General features: G+C 42.5%; 1 protein-coding gene across 1 annotated transcript in view; it reads left to right on the top strand.

Annotated features, from left to right (window-relative positions):
* Positions 1-13,648, top strand: part of LOC140417962 (uncharacterized) — a gene marked incomplete at its 5' end in the record, with an annotated part of 142,429 nt that overhangs the window by 41,371 nt on the left and 87,410 nt on the right. The window lies entirely within an intron of this gene.

Raw genomic sequence — 13,648 nt, forward strand, 5'->3', positions numbered from 1 at the left:
TCTGGGTGTTTCTCGCAGAAGGAAACTGTCATGGTATGAGGGGCAAGTTAGAATTTTCATAAAATTTACAGTGCAGAAGGAGGCCATTCGGCCCATCGAGTCTGCACCAGCTCTTGGAAAGAGCACCCTACCCAAGGTCAACACCTCCACCCTATCCCCATAACCCAGTAACCCCACCCAGCACTAAGGGCAATTTTGGACACTAAGGGCAATTTATCATGGCCAAACCACCTAACCTACACATCTTTGGATTGTGGGAGGAAATTGGAGCACCCGGAGGAAACCCACGCGCACACGGGGAGGATGTACAGACAGTGACCCAAGCCGGAATCGAACCTGGAATCCTGGAGCTGTGAAGCAATTGTGCTATCCACAATGCTACCGTGCTGCCCACTGTTGTCTGGTAGATTGGGTAATTACAATAAATATATCACTGAAAGTGGCAACGCAGGTGGATAAGGAGCTAAGAATGCAGACGGCATGCTTGTCTTCGTTGGTCGGGGTATTGAGTATAAAAATTGGCAAGTCATGCTGCAGCTGTACAGAACCTTAGTTAGGCCACACGTGGAATATTGCCTACAATTCTGGTCACCACATTACCAAAAGGATGTGGAGGCTTTGGAGAGAGTACAGAGGAGGTTTACCAGGATGTTGCCTGGCCTGGAGGGTATTAGCTATGGGGAGAGGTTGGATGAACTCAGATTGTTTTCACTGAGCGACAGAGTTGAGGAATGACCTGATAAAAGTTTACAAAATTGACTGGCACGGACAGAGTGGATAGTCAGAAGCTTTTTCCCAGGTTGGAAAAGTCAATTACCAGGTGACAGGTTTAAAGTGCGAGGGGCAAAGTTTAGAGATGTGTGAGGGAGGTTTTTTACACAGAGGGTGGTGAGTGCCTGGAACACGCTGCCGGAGGAGGTCGTGGAAGCAGGTATGATAGTGACGTTTAAGAGGCATCTTGATGAATACATGAATAGGATAGGAATAAACGGATACAGACCCTAGAAGCACAGAAGGTTTTAGTTTAGTCAGACATCATGATCCCAGCAGGCTTGGTGGACCGAAGGGCCTGTTCCTGTGCTGTACTGTCCTCTGTTCTTTGTTGTTCTTTGTATGACGATAGACAATAGACAGGCAACCACTCGCATTTTATTTACATAAAATATAGATTCCTTTAAGAAGCAAAACATAAACAGCAAAATGAAGCGATTGTGGCTAACCGGAAAAGTTAGATTCTATTCGATCAATGGAGGAGATTCAAAGTGGGTAAAATATTAATGAGCCTGAGGATTGGGAATTTGGTTCAGAATTCAGCAAAGGACCGAGAAACTGATAAAGAGAAAATAGAATATGCGAACAAACTGGTGAGAAAGATAAAAAAACAACTGGAAAATCTGCTATCGGAATGTGAACTGTTGCTCTTTTTAACCTTAGTCTATTGGCTCTGATTACGTCACCCTTGCTCATGAGTCGCCAGGTATCTTTATGATACCGCCACGTGGTTCAAGTTCAGGTTATGATTAATAATACAGCACACCGCTTAGTAAGAATTAAAACAACGGTCATTTATTATATACAACAAGCAATATTAATACCCTAATACTACTTTCTATATAATAAACCTATCACTACTGGCCAATACTTAACTTAGGAAGAGCCCACCAGGTCAGGGAAACGAATGGCTTGTCCAATCAGATCTGGCCCGCGGGATTCAAAAGGCTGCTACAGGTCGCTGGCTAGGTGTCTCTACCGGATAGCGATCGCTGGATTCAAACTTACTGTTGCCGGTTGCTGTTCTTGCGAAGGTCTCAAGCAGGCGAAGAGGAGAGAGAGAGAGAGATCTGAACTTGGACCTTCACTTTTATAGGGCCCAGGGGCTTCCCGCCTCCCGGGGCGGCCCTTGACCCCGAGTCCCAAGTGATTGGATTCTGTCCCCAATCTCTGTGGTCGATGTGTCCAATGGTGAGGCGATTCCTCGATCGGGGGGTGGTCGCTCACCTGTCTTTGTTTCGGCCACTGCAGGCGCCGACAGGTCTGGCCCGGTATTCAATTGCTAATATGTTGCAATTGTTCCCGGGGATAGCTGATTTAACTGTGGATGTCTGAATAGATTAGCTGCAAACAGTCCTGAATGCTACTGCGAATACCTGGGTTGATGGGCTGTTGATAGCCCTGTGTGTCGATCTGGGCTACCTTCCCAGAGCCGAATCTGCAAAACTGTCTGCAGCTGCCTGCTTGTGTCTTCTTGGCTGCTTTTCCCAGCAGTCTTTCGCGTTAGCCGTTTTAAACTGGGTTTTGGCCAGATTAATCGGAACGCAGCCATTTTACATGGCTACAGAACAGGAAAAGATTAGCAAAGACCAATATGGGTCCATTCCAGGCAGAGACAGGAGAGTTTCTAATGGGGAATAAGGAAATGGCAGAGAAACTAAACAATGTGTGTTTGTCTTCACGGAGGAAGATACAGAAATCGTTCCAAAAACACGAGAGAACCAAGGGACCAGTGAGCACGAGGGAATGAAAGAGATTAGTATCAGTGAAAAAATAGTACTGGAGAAATTAATGGGATTGAGGTTAATAAATCCCCAAAAGCTGATGCTCTACATCCCAGAGTGTTGAAAGAGGTGGCTGTAGAGATAGTGGATACATTGGTGATCATCTTTCAAAATTCTATAGATTCTGGAATGGTTCCTGCAGATTGGAAGGTGGTAAATGTAACCCCACTATTTAAGGAGGGTGAGAGAAAACGGGGAACCACAGATCCATTAGCCTGACATCAGGAGGAGGGAAAATGCTACAATCTATTATAAAGGATGTGATTAAAACGAATTAAGAGCAGGAGTAGGCCACTCGGCCCCTCGAGCCTGCTCCACCATTCAATAAGTTCACGGCTGATCTGATTGAAACCTCAACTCCACAGAGGCCCCTTAGAAAGTAAATCTGAGGAGAGGGTAATAATATTCTTTATTATTATCTTTATTATTGTTACAAATAGGCTTACATTAACACTGCAATGAAGTTACTGTGAAAATCCGCCAGTCCCCACACTACAGCACCTGTTTGGGAACACAGAGGGAGAATTCAGAATGTCCAATTCACCTAACAAGCACGTCTTTTGGGACTTGTGGGAGGAAAGCCACGCAGTTTTGGGAGAACGTGGAGACTCCGCACAGACAGTGACCCAAGCCAGGAATTGAACCCGGGCCTCTGGAGCTGTGAAGCAACAGTGCTAACCACCATGTGCCTCCATGTCGCTGTGTCAGTTATGGGGAACAAGGAAATGGCAGAGGAGTTAAACAGATTTTTTTGCATCAATCTTTATGGTGGAAGATACTTTGACTGTCCCATTAATACTAAAGAATACAAATGGAGCAATTAAATGCAATCACGAGAAGTTGTTTTGGACAAACTAATGGGGATAAGATAAGTCCCCTGGATGGCTGCATCCAAGGATCCTAAAAGAAATGGCTACAGAGATAGTGGATGCATTGATTGTAATTTTAAAAAAATCCTTGGATTCTGGAGAAGTACCAGAGGATTGGAAAACTGCCAATGTGACAACCCCCGATTCAGAATGGGAGGGAGGAAAAAAACGAGACACTATAGGATGACTAACCTAACATTTATTGTTTGAAAAAAATGTTGGAATCAATTATTAGGAAGTAATAGGAGCACATTGAGAAAATCATAATCTAATCAAGCAGAGTCAGCATGGCTTTGTGAAAGGGAAACCGTGTCTGACTAATTTATCAGAGTGTTTCGAGGAAGTCTCAACCAGAGTGGATAGAGGGGGACCAGTAGATGTGTTGTATTTAAACTTCCAGAAGGCCTTTGACAAGGTATCTCACAAAACGTTGTCATGCGATAAGAACCCATGGTGTTGGCATGGATAGAGAATTGGTTAATGAGCAGGAAATAGCGAGTGGGGATAAGGGATTCTTTTTCAGGTTGGTGACCTGTAACCAGTGGGGTTCCACAGGGATCAGTCCTGGGATTGTAACTGTGTACAATTTATATTAATGACTTGGAGGAAGGAAGCGAACGTACTGTGCCCAAATTTGAAGACAACACAAAAATAGGTGGAAAGGCAAGTTGCGAGGGGGGTACAAACAGTTTGCAAATAGCTATTGAGAGGTTAAGCAAGTGGACAAAAAGTTGCATGGAGCATAATGTGGGAAAATATGAAGTTCATTTTGGAAGAGAGAACAAAAGAACAGTATTATTTAAATGGAGAAAAACTGCAGAAAGCTGCAGCACAAAGGGACTTGGGGAACTTGTGCACGAAACACAGAAAGCTAGCAGACAGGTGCAGCAGGTAATCAGGAAGGCTAATGGAATGTTGGCCCCGATTCCAAGGGGGTTGGAGTCTCAGAGTCGGGAAGTCTTGCTGCAGCTGTACACGGTGCTGGTGAGACCACATCTGGAGAACTGAGAGCAGTTTTGATCCCCTTATGTTAGGAAATTTTTCATTGGAGGCTGTTTAGAGAAGGTTCACTAGAATGATCCCAGGTATGGAGGGATTGTCTTAGGAGCAAAGGTTAAATAGGTTGGGACTCTACTCATTGGAATTTAGAACAATGAGAGGTGATCTCATTGAAACATACAGGATTCTGAAGGGGCTTCACAGGGTAAATGCTCAGAGGATGTTTCCCCTCGTGGGAGAGTCTAGGATCAGAGAGCATCGTCTCAGAATAAAGAGGAGCCAAATTAAGACTGAGATGAGGAGGAAAGTCTTCTGAGAGTCTGTGGAACTAAGTTGTGGGGACAGAGTCCTTGTGTATATTTAAGGCTGAGATAGATTCTTGATAAGTGAGGGAACCAAGAATTACAGGGAAAGTGTGAAATGTCAGATCAGCTGTGATCCTATTGAAAGATGGGCCAGGCTGGAAGGGCTGAATGGCTGACTCCTGTTCCTATTCCGTCTGGTCTTAGTATGGTCTTATTCCCGCCTACCCACCCGATAATCTTTCACCCCCTTGCTTTTCAAGAATCTATCCAGTCTGCCTTCAAAATATTCAAAGACTTTGTTTCCACTGCCCTTTGAGGAAGAGAGTTCCAAAGATTCCCAACCCTCTGCCTTAAATGGGCAAGTTGTTACTTTTAAAGTGACTCCAATTTCTAGATCCTCCCACAAGAGGAAACATCCTTTCCACATCCACCCTGTCAAGGCCCCTCAGGATCTTACACGGTCCAATCAAGTCCCCTAAACTCCATTGGTCACAAGCCCAGCCTGTCCAATCATTCCTCATAAGACCAGCCTCCAATTCCAGGTATGAGTCCAGTAAACCTTCTCTGAACTGCTTCCAACACATTTACATCATTCCTTAAATGAGAGCAATACTGTACACAGTGTTCCAGATGTGGTCTCACCAATATCCTGTATAACTGAAGCATAACCTCCCTACTTTTGTATTCCATTCCCCTCACAATAAACAATAACATTCTATTAGCTTTCCTAATTACTTGCTGTACCTGTATACGCGCCTTTTGTTATTCCTGCTCTTGGACACCCAGATTCCTCTGAATCTCAGAGCTCTGCAATCTCTCACCATTTAGATAATAAGATTTTTTATTCTTCCTGCCAGAGTGGACAATTACACATTTTCCCTCATTATTCTCAATTTGCCAGATTTTATCGCGCTCATTTAACATAAACCTTTTTAACCTCCACCATTCAGTATTATCATCCACTTCAATGCCTTTCCACCCCCCCCCCCTCCCACACACACACTATTCCTGTGTGTTATTGCATCTTTACAAATACATGAATAGGATGGGAATAGAGGGATATGGACCCCGGAAGTATAGAAGACTTTAGTTTAGACGGGCACCATGGTCGGCGCAGGCTGGGAGGGCCGAAGAGCCTGTTCCTGTGCTGTACTTTTCTTTGTTCTTTGCTATTTAGAAATCTGTCAGACTCAGCTTTAAACACACTCAATGAGTGAGCTCCCACAGCCCTCTGGGGTAGAGAATTCCAAAGATCCACAACTTGTAGATTTATTTCGATCAAATGATTGCCCTGTTCTATTCCCGTATCCCTGTCAGTTTATTTCCCTCAAAAGCCCATCCAATTTCCTTTTGGAAACATTTCATCATCTCAGCTTCTACCCCCTTCGTAGGAAATGGGTTTCAGATATTTCCCAAATACTGCCAAACTCTCATTCAAGTCTAAGATTTTCTTCAAAAGTAAACGAGAACCAGAGAGCAAAGAAGGAGGCCATTCAACCTTCCATTCCCATGTTAGCTCTTTGAATGAACAATCGATTTGGTCCCATCACCCTGCAAGTTTATTTTCCCACAGAATCTGTTCAGTTCCCTTTTGAAAGCTGCAGTTGAATTTACTTCCTGCACCATTGTCAGGCAGTGAATCCCAAATCACAACAACTCGTTCTGTTTTAAATACTTTCACGATACGCTGTGTTTGGAGTTTCACAGGGGATTTGAAATGGAGTGAAAGATATGGTTGTTACATAAAATGAAGTCTGAGTCTTTACTGATGATTTTCGTAAGTGGACCGAGTGTGATATATCCAAGTTTGGGGACTAGTTCTAAAAAAAATTACATTTATTTGAGCGGCATAGTAGTTAGCACTGTTGCCTCACAGTACCAGAGGCCCATGTTCAATTCTGGCCATGGTCACTGTCTGTGTGGAGTTTGTACGTCCTCCTGTGTCTGTGTGAGTTTCCTCCGAGTGCTCGGGTTTCCTCCCACAGTCCTAAGATGTATGGGTTAGGTGGATTAGCCCTGATAAATTGCCCCCCAGTGTCCAGGGATGTGCAGGTTAGGTTATGGATGAGTGGATATGGGTAGAGTGCTCTTTTGAAGGGTTGGTGCCAACTCGATGGGCTGAATGGCCTCCTTCTGCACTCAAGGGATTCTATATCTCTTTCTATAACACCTTTCATGACCACACAATCCCCTAAAGCTTTTGCTTTGAAGTACTTTTGAAGTGTAGTCACTATTGTAATGTCGGAAATTCTGGATATGCCTCATTAATAATATTTCATTTTAAAAATCAATCACTCGTCAATTTTCACTGTTATAAGTAGCAAGGTTAAGGAAACCATGTTAAACTCTAAAATGTGACTGGACCTTTATTTTAAAAATTCATTCTGTATAAACCAAAGCTGAATGAGGCAAAATTGTTTCAAGTAACAAATTGTTCCAGAATTTTGTAAAGTTACAGAAGATCATATATTGCCAAAGTCTGGTTCAAGTCGAAGACTCAATGTTCAATCCAATCCAGGTTAATAAGAAAGAAAGGTATTGTCTTTCACAAAACTGTCTTTTTCAACTAGTGGATATTGTATTAACCAAATGTATTAATTAAAGATTTCTGTATTAATTAGCGACCTGTCAGTAACAGATGATTGAATAAGTATTGAGCATTAATTGAGTTACAATTAATGAATCAATAATGAATCAGTAGTTATAGTGAAAAACTGAGTTTTATTTGCTGTAAAAATGTAAAAGCTTAATTGCTGTGTATGTAAAGAATGTGCAATGAGGATAAATGTACTGGCAAGAAATTTACCCGTTAAAACTCCCACCCTTTGTCTCCCCTCTCACTCATTTTCCCTGAAGTTCACCAATGTGACATGAAAAGGGGTGGCACGGTCATAATAGAAACCCCAGTATAAATAAGATGGATTTGATTGGCAAATGTTGAAGTCTTGGTTTAGAGCCACAAGTATTGACTTCCCATTTGAGCTTCGGGCACCTTTCTGTGTCTATTGCTCGTCTCAATGACAGGCAGGAGACAGAGCTGGGGACTAAATTTAGCTGAGAATAATGGGGCCTGTGCCTCAGTTGGGAAACTGCCATGGACGTCGCACTAATAGAGAGACAGGAAGGTGCTGGAGGACTGACTGGGAAATGGGCCTCCAACCAATTGTTATATCGGTCACTCTGAGCTAAAGAGAAACCCGTCTCTTTAAATACATAAATAGGGAAGAGGCTGCAATGAAATCTGTCCCTTTTAACCTGCACAAAAGCAGGAGGCTCAGATTCACAGGCTGCAGTAGGAGTCCATTCAGCCCATCGTGCCCCTGCTGTCTCTCTGAAAGACACTCGGACTCATCCAACTGCTCTGCTCTTTCCCCACAGCCCTGCAAATTCTTCCCTTTCAAGTATTTACACTTCGGAAAGATACTATTGAATCTGTTTTCAGGCCGATCAGAACAACTCACTGTGTCAAAAAATAAAATAAAATCTCATCTCCCCCTCTGGCTCCTTTGCCAATTACCTTGGAAGGACTCACTTTCTGTTAAAGAGCCTGTCAACCTCTCACCCACTTTCCCTAAAGTACATCAACCTAATCATGAAAAGTGAAGAAAAATCAAATATTTTTACTGATAAACGCTCATTAATGAAACCGAACATGGTTAAAATAAAACAGAAAATGACTTGAGGATCAAAGACAACCAGAGTAAAAGGATGTTCACAATGATCTGGACCCAAATTAATTAATCTGGAGCCTGTTCCCTGCCCTCTTTGTGGAACAGCTCCACTCAGTCCACAAGCATGACCCTGACCTTCCGCTTGCTGCCATTAGAATTCGCCACCTTGCTCTCAGACTCACATTTCTGTCCTCGGCCTGCTGCAATGTTCTGGAGAAGCCCAACACAAGCTGGACAAACAGCCCCTGAGCACAGTGGGCTAAGCAGCTGGAATGTAATGCAGAACAAGACAGCAGCGTGGGTTCAATTCCTATACCAGCCTCCCCAAAAAGGCGCCGGGATGTGGCGACTAGGGGCTTTTCACAGTAACTTCTCTGAAGCCTAACTTGTGACAATAAGCTATTATTTTCCGATGAGGCACTTTACAGCCTTCTGGACTCAACATAGAAAGAGCAAGATGGTGGTGCAGTGGTTAGCACTGCTGCCTCGTGGCACTGAGGCCCCGGGTTCGACCCCGGCACTGGGTCACTGTCTGTGTGGCGCCTGCACATTCTCCCCATGTCTGCATGGGTCTCACCCCCACAACCCAAAAGGATGTGCAGGGTAGGTGAATTGGCCACGCTAAATTGGCCCTTAACTGGAAAAAGCAATTGGATACTCTAAATTTAGAAAAAAATAGAATACAAGAGCAGGGATGTACTGGACCCCATTTGGAATATTGTGAGCAGTTTTGGGCTCCGTATCTAAGGACGAATGTGCTGGCCTCGGAGAGGATGCAGAGGAGGTTCACAAGAATGATCCCTGGAATGAAGGACATATGAGGAGCGTTGAGGACTGTAGGTCTGTACTTGATGCAGTTTAGAAGGATAAGCGGGGGATCTCATCGAAATTTACTGAGACACTGTTATTACTGCATTATTAACCAATTATTACTGAATCATATAATCAACTTCAATTATTACTGAATTGTTATTGTCATTTATAATCACTTTTTGAATAAAACACTTTCAGAATGCTTGTAATGTTTGCAAAGCTATGCCCGCTCTATTGTTGAAGGCTGTTCTCAACCATTAAAGGCAATGTGAATGAGTTCCTCTCCATGCTTACTTCTATCCTGTCACATTTCTTTCTTCTATTCATTATTTTGATTCATCTTATTAATCTTTAGAAGAATCAAAAGGGGAGACTGATAGAAATCAGTGTTTTGTTCCCTGTGTGGTAGGTAACATGTGCTACTCAATCCTTGTTTAGTGATGAGGTATTCTGAATCTCGATGAAGAAGATTCAAACTCTTCCAGTAATAACAAAAGGTTTATTGAGTAACTACAACAATATTTACATGAGTTCTTAACTTTAACAAGATCTAATTATGGTACCTATACGTAACTCCACTGGCCAGTTAAACTAGTCTGCTGTTGCTATGATCACAGTACACCCAAGAGAGAGAGAGAGAGAGAGAGCCCCAATGTGGCTCCCTTTTATACCCCTGTTGGTCCGGTCCTCTAGTGATCATGTGGTGCTACTGATGACACATTAACCCCTTGTGTACATGCACACATAGAGATCACCACATCCCCCTCTTTTTCGTGTTACGTATTTTCTGTATGTTGTAAAGAAAATTGAACAAAACATAACGGATGCAGCTTGCAAAAGCATAACAGAAAATCAATGAGTTAGTCCATCAAATGTTAATACATTTAGTCTCAAGTTTTTTTTTTTTGCTTGCGTAAAATAGGTAGACAAATGACGTTATGTACAAGTTGTGATGATATTGATGATTATACAAAGCCAATTAATATTTATGAGTCCAGTCTTAATTTAAAGAATTGGTGGGAATCCATACTTTGAGTTTGTTCGGTCAAGTTGCTTTCATCTTCTGTTGTTGAAGTTGTGATGTTAATGTTGTTATTTCTTTGTGAATGTCATCAGTGTTCCTATGTTTAAGTAACCAAGAAGTCATCAATGAGGTATTTGAATGGTCGAATCACTTTGTTGTCTGATTTATGCTTTTCTTTCTATGCTTGTGGTAGCAATTCTGTGTTACATCTTTGTTGTCTGACCTGGACTTTTTTTTTGTGTTTGTGGTATTAATTCTGTATGGCAACTTTCTTGAAGGCTGGTTTGCTTGTTTGTTGTGGAGCAAATGTGAATTCGTGAGATTTGTTGCCATGGCATGTTTGTGCTCTTGCCATTGTTTTGCAGTGTGCGGTGGCATTGTCCTTTATGTGCAGAGTTGTACCATGTTGTACAGGTCATTGTTTCATTGTTGTTGTTCTTGTTGTTGTTTTCGTCATGCTTGTTGTTTCTGTTCTTGTTGTTTTTCTCGTCGTGCTCGTTGTTTCTTTTTTTTGTTATGCTTCTTGTTGTGTTTGTTGTTCTTGTAGTTTTTGTTCTTGTGCTTGTAGTTTTTGATGTTGCTATCGTTGTTCTTGTTTCCGCTGTGCTTCTTGCGGTTGTTGTTCCTGTTGCGCTCGATGAGTGTTCCGTGTGGATGACGTGAGTCATTGTCACAGTTATTGGTGTCAGTGTCCTTTGTGGCATCTGTTACATTGAGCGTTTCTTCTTGAGAATTGTGGGAATGATCTGATGTTGGTGACATCAGTCATTTGTGGTGGATTTGATTCCTCTTCTTTGTTTCCTTGGTACTCCTCTTCTAAAGTCATTTCTGGTTCACTTGAATTATCTGCGATCTCTTTGTGCTCCTCTTCTGGAGTTATTTCTGGTTCATTTGAATCATCTTTGGTTTCTTGGTGCTCCTCTTCTGGAGTCAAAATCTTCAAGATTTCTATTAACGTGGTCTCTCTGGACTCTTGGTGCTCCTCTTTTGGAGTCAACATCTTCACAATTTCATTTGACGTGGTCTCTCTGGACTCGTGAGTAGCCGTCCTCTAATTATTGAGTGCTTCAGTGCAGACGAACTGAGATGTGTCTGTCTCGCTGTGATCCTGCACATCCTGTATGGGAATTGTGATTTCTTGATTTCTTCATCTCACATACAGTGGGTAGATATTCAGTGTCTTCTTGTTGGTTAAATGAGCTGGGTAGACTTTCATAGTCTTCTTCTCGTGGCTCAAATAAGCTGGATAGATTTTATGGTCTTGTTTATGCATGGCGTTCGCTATGGAGTGTTTGCTTGCTTCCATTTTTTGAGTTTGTCACCGAGCTGTCTGTGGAGGTTTGCGTCGCTCTCTCTGTGGAGTCCTTCATCGCTCTCTCTGTGGAGTCCTTCATCGCTCTCTCTGTGGAGTCCTTCATCGCTCTCTCTGTGGAGTCCTTCATCGCTCTCTCTGTGGAGTCCTTCATCGCTCTCTCTCTGGAGTCGTGCAGTGTTCTCGCTGTAAAGTCAATCTGTGCTCTCTCAATGCAGTCGTTCTGTGCTCTCTGTGGGTCTTCGTCTTGGGTATTGCTGTCATCCAATGTATTGACGATCTGCCATGGCACCATGGTATTGGATTCATCTACCATGAGAAGAGTCGTGTTGAGCTTTTCAACCGAGCTTTTCAACAGTGTTGCTGATGCTGTAATCAGGATCTCCGAATAACTCAGCCATGTCTGAGAGGTATTGTGTGCATCGTTCGATAGACAAATCATCCCTTTTTGTTCGGAGTTGTTATCGTTCTCTTCATGTTCAATGAACAAATCATCTTCTTTGGTTTCGGATTTTTCATTGTGCTCTTCACTTTGGGTGGTGCAGACTGCTTGTTCCAGGGTGTTGTGAAAGTTATCAACTGCTGGTGTAAGTTCGGGCATTGTTCTGTCTTTTGAGGTACGAAAATTGAGTTTGACAGCTTTAAATTTCTTTTTGTTCATTTTCGTGCATTTCCCTTTTAAATGGGCGTGGTCCTGGTCCTCTGACATCATGACGCTTGTGAAGTCATGCGTATGACTCAAGCGCACATGCGCAATTCGAGGTTCCTTTACTGTGCTCTCTTTGCACAACTGTGCATGTGCGGCTCCTTTCACAAGATGGCTGCCGCTCAGAACAGTCTTTTGTTTCAACCCTGCCTTGCCTCGTGGTAAGTTTTGGCGCCGTTTTTTCCGATTTTCTTTTCTCGACACTGACTCTGTGTTTGTAAAGACTGACAGTATTGATTTTGTTTTTGTTCATAAGCAAGGCATTTTTGTATAGCAGGTTCTAGAGTTAGATGCTTATTTTGTGATAGTTCTTCCCTCAAATTTTTATCAGATAATCCAGAACTTAATTGATGCATTATCATAGTGTTTCTGAAATCAGCATAATCACAGCCTTGTGGTATTAACTTGAGATTTGTAATAAAATCAGTGATGGGCCCTCCGTTTCTCTGGAATTTATGACAATTGTTAAATCTTTCCAGCATCTCACCAGAGTGACTCTTACAGTGTTCATCAAATTTTTTGAGTATTACTTCTATTTTGGTGTCATCTTCACCTTCTAAGTAATTAAAGCAATTATAGATTTTTCTAGCTTCATGCCCTCCTATTGAGAGTAGTAGTGCTATTTTTGTTGCACTGGAGACCATGCTTAAACCATTAGCTGCGATAAATATTTGGAAAATCTGTTCAAATCTTTTCCAGTCATAACTTAAATTACCGGTTGTTTCCAGCTGCTCTAGAGGTCCAATGAGTCCCATAGTTAGTCGTCGAGGATTCATTTGCTGCGAAGTCTTTCACAGTCTTCTCTTTTTGTCTAACCTTGACGAATGTGATATAAAATAATTGTTTTAGAGATATTAGTTACTGTAATGTAGAGATAGGCCAGTCTCATTCTGGTGAGTTCACAGACAAAGGATTTCAGAACGCATGGCAAAGCAAGGAGGAGGTGTGTCCAGCTACGGAGGGAAAAAGGATGCTGAGTAATAGGGGCCAGAGGAAGGGATTGGAAGTGAGCCAATTAGGATGTATGGCCAGGTCAGGAGGGGTATAGGATGACCTATGGGAATCGTGTATGTGAAACTTGATGCCATTTGAATGTATCAGTAGAGACTTCTTTGTTCTACAGACTCACTTGATTCCGGAGGTACAGAAAGCAGGATGTGTTTTGTACCGCTGTGAACTGAGTCAGGCTTGCAAGTCAAATAAAATAACTAATGCTATACCTGCAAATCCATCTCGACTTTTATTGAGGCCAGACTGACAGGTAAAGAAAATTTTGATTTGTCAACCTTATCTAACTAGTTCTGTTAAAGCCACTCGACTGGTACCATGTTTTGTTCCCTGTGTGGTAGGTAACATGTGCTACTCAATCCTTGTTTAGTGATGAGGTATTCTGA

This window comes from Scyliorhinus torazame, chromosome 5 (genome assembly GCF_047496885.1).
Source record: "Scyliorhinus torazame isolate Kashiwa2021f chromosome 5, sScyTor2.1, whole genome shotgun sequence".
NCBI classification, from domain to species: Eukaryota; Metazoa; Chordata; class Chondrichthyes; order Carcharhiniformes; family Scyliorhinidae; genus Scyliorhinus; species Scyliorhinus torazame.